Source organism: Crocodylus siamensis, unplaced genomic scaffold (assembly GCF_052110815.1).
Source record: "Crocodylus siamensis isolate JL-2025a unplaced genomic scaffold, ASM5211081v1 HiC_scaffold_148, whole genome shotgun sequence".
NCBI classification, from domain to species: Eukaryota; Metazoa; Chordata; order Crocodylia; family Crocodylidae; genus Crocodylus; species Crocodylus siamensis.
The window spans coordinates 15,457-25,602 of NW_028324558.1; the positions used below are offsets into that span (position 1 = coordinate 15,457).

The window sequence follows — 10,146 nt, forward strand, 5'->3', positions numbered from 1 at the left end:
ATATCTGCCTTTCTATAGATCTCCAGTTCTGCATATCTCCACCTTCATATATCTACAGCTCTCTATATCTACCGCTCTGAATATCTCCAGCTCTATCTCCAGCTTTAAATATCTGCCTTTCTATAGATCTCCAGTTCTGCATATCTCCACCTGCATATATCTACAGCTCTCTATATCTACCGCTCTGAATATCTCCAGCTCTAAAAATCTCCAGCTTTAAATATCTGCCTTTCTATAGATCTCCAGTTCTGCATATCTCCACCTTCATATATCTACAGCTCTCTATATCTACCGCTCTGAATATCTCCAGCTCTAAATATCTCCAGCTTTAAATATCTGCCTTTCTATAGATCTCCAGTTCTGCATATCTCCACCTGCATATATCTACAGCTCTCTATATCTACCGCTCTGAATATCTCCAGCTCTAAATATCTCCAGCTTTAAATATCTGCCTTTCTATAGATCTCCAGTTCTGCATATCTCCACCTTCATATATCTACAGCTCTGAATATCTCCAGCTCTAAATATCTCCAGCTTTAAATATCTGCCTTTCTACAGATCTCCAGTGCTGCATATCGCTTTACTAGCCGCAGCTCGTATCTCCAGCTCATTACATATCTGCCTTTCTATGATGATCAAGTCTTTTTCTTCTGTAGCATATGTCCACTGCCATATAATCTACAGCTCTCTATATCTACTGCTCTGGAAATCTCCAGCTCTGCATCTCCAGCTTTAAATATCTGCCTTTCTATAGGTCTCCAGTTCTGCATATCTCCACCTGCATATATCTACAGCTCTCTATATCTACCGCTCTGAATGCTCTGCAGCCCAAAGTATCTGGTTCATCGGCCTTGGCCAGATCTCCAGTTCTCCAATCTCCACATCATTAATGAAGATGTTGAACAGCTCTCTATATCTACAGGGCACTCTGAATGATCTGCAGCTCTAAATCACAATCTCCCAGCCATTAAATATCTGCCAGTTTGGCCAAGCTACAGATCATGGGATACCCAAAAGCTGAAGTCAAGATATATGACATATCTCCACCTGTCCATATATCTACAGCTCTCTATATCTACCGCAACAAACCCGTGCTGGCTGTCCCTTAGAATGTTAGCCTGGGCCAGTCCCTCAAGGATCCTCCAGCTCTAATAGCTTGAAGATCGGCACCACATATCTGCCTTTCTATCCATTCGGGCACTACACCAGAGCGCCCACCTCCTGCATATCTCCACCTGCATATATCTACAGCTCTCTATATCTACCGCTCTGATCCAGCTTTAAATATCTGCCTTTCTATAGATCTCCAGTTCTGCATATCTCTACCTTCATATATCTACAGCTCTCTATATCTACTGCTCTGAATATCTCCAGCTCTAAATATCTCCAGCTTTAAATATCTGCCTTTCTATCCATCTCCAGTGCTGCATATCTCCACCTGCATATATCTACAGCTCTCTATATCTACCGCTCTGAATATCTCCAGCTCTAAATATCTCCAGCTTTAAATATCTGCCTTTCTATAGATCTCCAGTTCTGCATATCTCCACCTGCATATATCTACAGCTCTCTATATCTACTGCTCTCAATATCTCCAGCTACAAATATCTCCAGCTTTAAATATCTGCCTTTCTATAGATCTCCAGTTCTGCATATCTCCACCTGCATATATCTACAGCTCTCTATATCTACCGCTCTGAATATCTCCAGCTCATCTCCTTTAAATATCTGCCTTTCTATAGATCTCCAGTTCTGCATATCTCCACCTGCATATATCTACAGCTCTCTATATCTACCGCTCTGAGTATCTCCAGCTCTAAATATCTCCAGCTTTAAATATCTGCCTTTCTATAGATCTCCAGTTCTGCATATCTCCACCTGCATATATCTACAGCTCTCTATATCTACCGCTCTGAGTATCTCCAGCTCTAAATATCTCCAGCTTTGAATATCTGCTAAAAATATCTGCCTTTCTATAGATCTCCAGTTCTGCATATCTCCACCTGCATATATCTACAGCTCTCTATATCTACCGCTCTGAATATCTCCAGCTCTAAATATCTCCAGCTTTAAATATCTGCCTTTCTATAGATCTCCAGTTCTGCATATCTCCACCTGCATATATCTACAGCTCTCTATATCTACCGCTCTGAATATCTCCAGCTCTAAATATCTCCAGCTTTAAATATCTGCCTTTCTATAGATCTCCAGTTCTGCATATCTCCACCTGCATATATCTACAGCTCTCTATATCCACCGCTCTGAGTATCTCCAGCTCTAAACATCTCCACTTTGAATATCTGCCTTTCTATAGATGTCCAGTTCTGCATATCTCCTCCTTCATATATCTGCAGCTCTCTATATCTACCGCTCTGAGTATCTCCAGCTCTAAATATCTCCAGCTTTAAATATCTGCCTTTCTATAGATCTTGTGTTCTGCATATCTCCACCTGCATATATCTACAGCTCGGTATATCGACCACTCCGAACATCCCCAAGTCTTAATATATCCAGCTTTATATATCTACAGTTCTCTATATCTACCACTCTGAATATCTCCAGGTCTGAATATCTCCAGCTTTAAATATCTCCCTTTCTATAGATCTCGTGTTCTGCATATCTCCACCTGCATATATCTACAGCTCTCTATATCCACCGCTCTGAGTATCTCCAGCTCTAAACATCTCCACTTTGAATATCTGCCTTTCTATAGATGTCCAGTTCTGCATATCTCCACCTGCATATATCTACAGCTCTCTATATCTACCGCTCTGAGTATGTCCAGCTCTAAACATCTCCAGCTTTAAATATCTGCCTGTCTATAGATCTCCAGTTCTGCATATCTCCACCTGCACCTCGAAGACCCCCGGCTGGAGCCTGGGGATGCTCCCTGACACCTTGCTTGCGGAGAGGAGACAAAACCCTGCTGAGTGGCAACTTGCCCAATTTCTAACCAAAAAAAAATCCCCAGGAAAAAATCTCTTCTCATTTGGGACATAGTGTGACGCGGGGTGAGGGTGGGACTGTGGTGTGTGTTTTGTGAGGACCATTGTGGTGATTTGTTTGTGGTGATTTGTCAGCTTTTGGGGGGAAATATATTTCTGTGGGAAACTGGGTTATTGCTCCCCCTGCCCCCAACTTCTTGTGCAAGTCTGTGGAAATATGGCGACACTTCTGTGGAAAACGGTGGGGTGAGAGGCAAAGTGTGTGCTGAGACGGTGCCTTCGTTCGACGGGGGAGACTGTGCGCTGGTGATTCAGGACAGTTTTCTGGCCAGGTGTGCGAGGAGGGGATTCGGTCCCGTTGAGTGGCAATTCGGGGATTTGTTTCTGTGAAAAGTGGAGACTTTGTGGGCTCCTGAAGGAGCTGGGTGTGGAAACGTGGGCGGGGATAGGTGCTGGTTGTGGGCAGGGCGTGAGTTGCACGGAGCAGGGTGGGTGGTGGGCGCTGGGGGTGAAGGAACGAAGTGTGGAAATGGGGGGGGGGGGGGGGGCAGACCGCTGAGGTGTTCGCTGGGTCAAGGGGGGGAGGGGCAGGACGGTGGCTTTGGCGGGCGAAGGAGCAGGGAAGGGGGCGGGGCCAAGCTGGGCGGGAAGCGCGGTGGTGACGACCCCAGCCGCCCTCGGGGACAGCCCGGTCCTTTCCTCACCCCGCTCCCGCGTTCCCCGTCGCGTCAATCCCGGAGCGGGCTGAAGGGAAGGGGTCCCGCTCGGGGTCGTCTAGTCCACCTCCTGCTCTCTTGACACGAACCATCCCGCCCGCACGAGGGCTCGCCTCGCCAGCTCCGCCACGAGCGCCGCGCCCTGCCCTGGCCCCCCGCCGTCAGGCACCACCGCCCCGCGGCAGGGACGCGGCACCGCGCGGGTGTCCTGTGGGAAACTGGATCATTGCTCCCCCCTCTCCCCAAATTGTTGTTCAAGTCTGTGGAAATATGGCGACACTCCTGTGGAAAACGGTGGGGTGAGACGCAAAGTGTGTGGTGAGCCCGCCCGCCCGAGGGGCGCGGGACGTGGCGGCGGGCTGGGCGGCTTGCGCCGATTGGCGCAGGCGTTTCCCTCCCCGCCAATCAGGAGACGGCAGGAGGAAGAGTTGAGCGCGCTGCCTTGGAGACAAGGTGACAAAGTGGCGCTGAGGGGGACTGGCCCCGCCGAGCTTTCCTATTGGTCCCCCCTCGGGGGCGGGGCCTCCAGCAGGGATAAAAGGCCGCGTGCCGAGCACGCCGGCGGTGTCGGCGACGGACGGCGGCGGGGGGCAGAGAAGAGCTGGTAGAGCAAGCCAGCGGGGGGGGGAGCGGTAACCCCGGAAGCGCCCTGAAGAGGCGGGGCGGCGGATCCCTGCCCCAGCAGGGAAGACGGGCTGAGAAGAGCTGGTAGAGCTGGCCAGCGGGGGGGAGCGGTAACCCCAGAAGCGCCCTGAAGAGGCGGCGGTAACCTCGGAAGCGCCCGGACGGGGTGAGGCGGAGCTTCCTGCAGCTTCTGTGCGGGGGGGGTGGTGAGGGGGGCAGCACATGGGCTGCTGCTGGGGACCTACGGCCCCTCTGCAGGCCCGGGGGCGTGCCAGGCTGTGGGGAGTGACGTCCCGAGCCACGTGGGTGCTGCGCGGCTCGTAGTGCCTGTCAAGCACCGGTGACCCGGGGCGCGGGCAGCGGCCGGGCTTGCACGTTTCCGTGCCGTGCCTGAAGGCGCCATTCGGGGGGCGGCGGGCGAGGTCCCGGGGCCTCGGCCGCAGTGCTTCCCTTAAGGCGTCCTTCGGGGGGCGGAGCCTCAGGTCCGTAGCCAATTCCCGTGCGCCCGTCCGGTGTCATTTGGGGGGCGGCGGGCAGGGCGGGTTTGTCTCTGCCCGCGGTCCCGTCTTAAGGCATCGTTCGGGTGAGCAGCGGGGAGGGCCGGAGGGCCCCCGCGGCCCTCCCTCAAGGTGTCATTTGGGGGGGCAGCGGCAAGGTCCGTAGGCCCCCGCTGTGCTCCCTTAAGGTGCCATTTGGGTCGGCGGCGGGGAAGGTCCGAGCCTCTGGAGTGTCTTCCTTAAGGCGCCTTTCGGGCGGGGCAGCGGGCAAGGTCCGGAGGGCTCTGCCCGCGGCCCCTCCTTAAGGCGGCTTTTGGGGCTGCAGCAGGCAAGGGCCGGGAGGTCTCCGCTGCCTGCTCTCGGGGTCATCTTGCCGAGCTGCGGTGTGGTGCTGCCCTGCTCGCAAAAGGGTCAAGCACTGACAGCCTGTCACCCCCCCAGCCCGGGCTAGGTGTGGTGCTGCCTAGCTCTATGGGCGGTCAAGCACTGACGGTCACTTGAGGGGGCTTGTGCCCTCGCAAGGCCGTCGGGGAGCAGGGCACATTGGTTGCTGCCAAAACAGAAGAGCAGAGAAAACAACAGAAAAGCAGGCACGAGCTGCCTGGTATTTTAATGGACTAATAAAATTGCTGTGCCAGCCACCGCCTTGGTGCCTGGTGCCTTTCACCTCCAAGTTCATCCCTCCCCGCTGCGCTGTTTCTCCTTGCCTCTCCTGTCGTTCTGCCTCCACGTTTTCCCCATCTGCCGCTCCACTTTCATTTCGGCAGTGGTTCCCTTGAAACCATTGCACGCTGAGCGCCTCTGAGCAGGTCACCCAGGAGGCTGAATCCCTTGCTGTAAAGGGATTAGTGGCAGACATGGCTTGACTTGGCTCTCTGGGAGTCAAGTGTTGGAGACTGGACTGGCCACCTGAGGCTGCAGCCCCGAATCCTGCAAAGCAGGTCCCCCTTGGGGGTCCGTGCACATCACCCCCGGAAGGACAAGCAGACGAGATGGCAGATGAGAAGGAGCGAGCTGACTAGGAGGGAAGAAAATGAGGCCAGCATGTCGAGGCAAAGGTAAGACGATTTCAACACAAAATGTCCGCTCCTTGGGCTCCGCCACTAAGTGGTACACCCTGGGATTTGTGAGCCTTGGGGGCTTGGGATGGTGGGATTTGCTGGGCCCCTGCTCTGGGAGCAAGCTCCAGGTTTCTTGCCTTTATGATTACTCATCGGAGGTGATTTGGCAAAGTTGGCCAGAGGGATTGCCCCGGGAAGCAGGGAAAGTTGCAGGTTTCCGCAGCATGCTGGGGGGAAGGAGAAGTTCAAGCTGCAGGACGCCTCCTCTGGCTCTCTTCACTTACAGCCGCTCTCGCGCTCTCTCCTTGCAGGCCTCGCAGCGACGGGAAGGAGAAGCGCACGGGCAAGCAGCGGGGGAGAGGCGAGGCAGGAGAAAAGCCAGCCAGAGAAACGGGCTGAGAAGGAAAGGGACTCCGGACAGAGCCACCTCCCTGCTTTTGGGTCTCGATCATGTCTTAGCCACATTTTGGCTTGACTGCGTGAGCCTTTGGGTGAGCTCCCTGTCGCTCAGAAAGGGGGCTCTGCCCTCGAAGCTGTTGCACTGCAGCAGCGGGGTGGAAGGTGGACAGCCCTGTAAGCAAGGCGCCTGTCGCCATTCCCTCGTTTGTAAAGGGCCGTGGATCTGGTTGGTGGGCCTGTGCAGCGCGGCTGCCCTGTAATCGGGGCCCAGCCCGGCTGCCAAAATTGACTGCCAGTGGCGCAGCCTCCCGTAAGCGGGGAGCGTGCCGCCTCCTAACACGTGAGGACAGGCGATACCTATGTGTGTAGCGCTGGACATCCTGTAATTGGGAGTCCGAGTCCACTGCTATTGCCCGCCGGTCGGAGGCGTGCCTCTGTCAGCAGGGTGGGCGCAGCCTCCTGCCGCTGGCCGGAGAGAGACAGAGCGGCCTGCCGCGTTGTGCAGCGGCACGGCCTAGCAGACGGGAGCCGAGTCTCGCTGGTGACAGCAAACTCTTTACAACCTGGAGCCTGATGACCCTCCCGTGGCTGGGTTGGAGCCTGTGGCCTCCTCTCCGATCCCTGTGTCCAGGCATCTGTCCCTCGTCCTGCATCAGTGCCTGGTACACCACGTCTGGACCCCGGGGCCACCCTGTACTGAGGGTGCAGGTCCCGTGCATCCTGTAGGAGGGCTGGGTTGTGCACAGCAGTGGACCACCCTGTAAGCAGGGTGCAGGTCTCAGTGTGCCTTTGGTGAGAGATCTTTCCTTTGGCTAACTGGGCCCTCCCTGTAAGCCGGGCTCTGGGCCTTTCCCTTTTCCCTTTTGCCCCTTGTGGGCAGCCTGGCTGGTGAGACGGACCGTACCCTGTAAGGAGGGTGCGAGTCCCACGTCTCTTGGTGGAGGGCTAGGTTGTGCAGAGCTGCGGACCCCGCTGTAAGCAGGGCGCAGGTCTCAATGTGTCTCTGGGGCTAGCTCTGTCCTTTGGCTGGCTGTGGGCCCTCCCTGTAAGCAGGGCTCTGGGCCTTTCCCTTTTGCCCCTTGTGGGCAGCCTGGCTAGCCAGACGGGCCGTGCCCTGTAAGGAGGGTGCGAGTCCCACGTCCCTTGGTGGAGGGCTAGGTTGTGCAGAGCTGCGGACCCCCCTGTAAGCAGGGCGCAGGTCTCAATGTGTCTCTGGGGCTAGCTCTGTCCTTTGGCTGGCTGTGGGCCCTCCCTGTAAGCAGGGCTCTGGGCCTTTCCCTTTGGCCCCTTGTGGGCAGCCTGGCTAGCCAGACGGGCCGTGCCCCGTAACGAGGGTGCTGGTCTCGGCCGTCTTGCCCCCTGGGAGCGGAGGAGGATTGTGCAGCGTAAGGCTCGAGGAGAAGCGGTTTGCGGCATGGAGCTCCTTTCTGGCCTGGGAACACTTTTTCCCCTGGCTGAGTGTGGCGAGCGAGGGAGAGGAGCGCCTGGGAATGAAAGCGTTTGTTATTTTCTTTTTGTTGTTAAAACCGCTGCAGCGTATTTTATTTCCTTCCCAGTGCTGGAAAGGGGCAAGATGCGACCTCGTAGCCTTCTCCTCCCCCCTCCTAACCCTAGGGGGTTAAGCACCGGCGTAGATTTCCATGACTTCTGGCTTCGGGGGGCATTAGGCCACCCCCCCCAGGAATTTTGGGCACGTGACCTCCCTGTCTCTCAGGGTACGGGTCTTAGGCCCCCTCTTGGGTGGCCAGCATAGACCTTTGGCCACTTGGTAGCTCACATGAAGAGTTCCTGCCATCCTTCCTGGGGGCAGGCTGTGTATTCCCTGCCCGAGTCCCTGGAGACGAGGTGCCCTGGCACTTGGCCAGCCGTTCTCCTGCGCCCCTGCCCCCGGCCTGCAGCCTGTAACCAGGGTCCAGGTCTCCTTGGTTTTCTGGATCCGGTTCCAGTGGGTGAGGTTGGCCAGAGACGACACCCACGGGCTACAGGGAAGGCTGCAGTGCGTTGGCACCCCGAGGCTTCGTGACCTCCCTGTAACTCAGGTCCCGGTCTCTGCTCCTCTGTTCTGCTGCTCTTGCCACTATCGAGAGGGCCTCTCCCCGCACCCTGTAAACAGGGCTGCGCCCCCACCTGCTCCGACCCTGGGGGAGGAGACTTCGTTTAGTCCTTTGGGCTCTGTGGCTTCGGTGACACAAGGCTGAAGTTGCGGTCCTTATGTCCTCTGGGCACGGGGGAATTTTGACGCCTGATTGAGACCGCCTGAGGTACCTGCCAGCTGGCCTTCAGGTCTTTGCAGGTTTTCTCTGGGCTTCACGCCCCAGCCGCCAGCTGTGTGCAGGGAGCACCGGCCCGTAAGCGGGGTTTTTGGTGTTTGTGGTCACCGTTCATGGTGCCGCCCTAGCAGCTCTGTCCAGAGTCCTGGCCCATCGCACTCGGCTTCCGGCTTGCCCAGATGTCTGTCTCCGAGCCCGCGGATGTCTGCCTCCCCCGTCTCCACGGACAAAGGACAGTGGCCACAGGTCCAGGTAAGGGGAAAAGAGGGAGAGAAGTTGGGGTCTGCAGACGCATCTTCCACCATGCTGACTGACATCCCATTTGTCTCGTTCCTTCTGCCCCTAGAGGGAGGAGCGGAGAAGACGACAAACAAATAGGAGTTAACTGATAACCAGGGCAGAAGACCATGCCGGGCAACCCAGAGGCAAAGGTAAGAGAGTTTCAGTGAAGACGGGGGGTATTCGTCATTTAGTTGACCGGAGGTATGTCAGAACCCTCCTGTTTTTAAAGGACATCATGCTCGAGTGTATAATGAGCACTGGGAGCTACAGTCTTCTAGCAGGGTGTGCCATTCATTGCCAGCTGACTCCGCTTCTGTTTTGTGAACTGTTGCAGGTCCCTGAAGGGCAGCTGGAGAAGAAGGAACGGAAGCAGCGGAAGAAAGCTCGGGAACAAGAAGCGTGGGTTGGGGTGGGCAGGAGGGTGGGGAATGTTTAATGTCTGCTTAGATAAGTACAGATGGAGACTGTTGAGTGCATCTCCACGCTTTCCAGCACCCATTAGGAGCCAGCAGCCGCATGCTTCAAGTTGCACCACGTACACAGTCTTGGGTTGGCCCCAATTGTGTGTAAGGAGGTTGAGGCATTGTGCTAGTGGTGCATATTGATATGGAGCAGGCGAGGGTTTTGCAGGTGGTTTGGCTTGGCCAGTTAAGCAGTGGATCAGAATAGATGTGGTTGAAGGCAGCGTGTAGGTTTTCCTCGGTCGGATTGTGGAGCGGTTCTCGGTGTCAGCGTAGAAATGCAGGTTTGTGCTCGGTTCGGTTTGTGGCTCGGCTGTAGCTTGCTTAGGCTGGAGCTTGTGGGGCCAATTTTGAGGCTGTTTGTGGTGCAGTTGGTTTGTGTCTGTAAGTTAAGGCTCCATGGGTGTTTGAAAGTGTTTAAACTCCAGCTCCATGGGGATGAAGAGCTCATCCTCTGTCCAAACGATTCTCAAGGTAGTTGGTGTGGTCAGCGTCAAACCAGTAGGAGCAAGTGGGCCTAAGATGTGCACAGTCAACAATAAACGGTCTAAAAAACGTTCCACCTTGTGGCCAGTGCTCTTCTACACGGAGAAGATTTGGTCGTTTTCCTCTCCTCCTGGGATCTGGCTGAAGGAATAAACTTTTTCATTCTGTCTACCAGTCTGATGTGTGTTCTTACTTGTTGAATGCAAATATTTCCCACTGGGTTTACAAATGGTAAAAGACTGTAATGTGGTTCCCAGCCATTGCTCTACAACTGTAAATGCACTGTAGTAAAATCGGTCCTGATTTATATAAAAGATTAAAAAATAAGGTACAGGAAAGGTGTGGTGCTTGGGTATAACCTGAAGTTCAACTTCCCCTTTTCTCAAAAGAAAAACATGGTCCCAA

General features: G+C 55.0%; 1 long non-coding RNA gene across 1 annotated transcript; it reads left to right on the forward strand.

Moving 5' to 3' along the window:
- The first annotated feature begins 3,553 nt into the window (after positions 1-3,553).
- On the forward strand, positions 3,554-9,912 carry LOC149851828 (uncharacterized). The gene is made up of 4 exons (XR_016439515.1): positions 3,554-5,840; positions 6,155-8,764; positions 8,859-8,943; positions 9,129-9,912. It is a non-coding gene; the product is annotated as an uncharacterized LOC149851828 (long non-coding RNA).
- Positions 9,913-10,146: the final 234 nt, after the last annotated feature.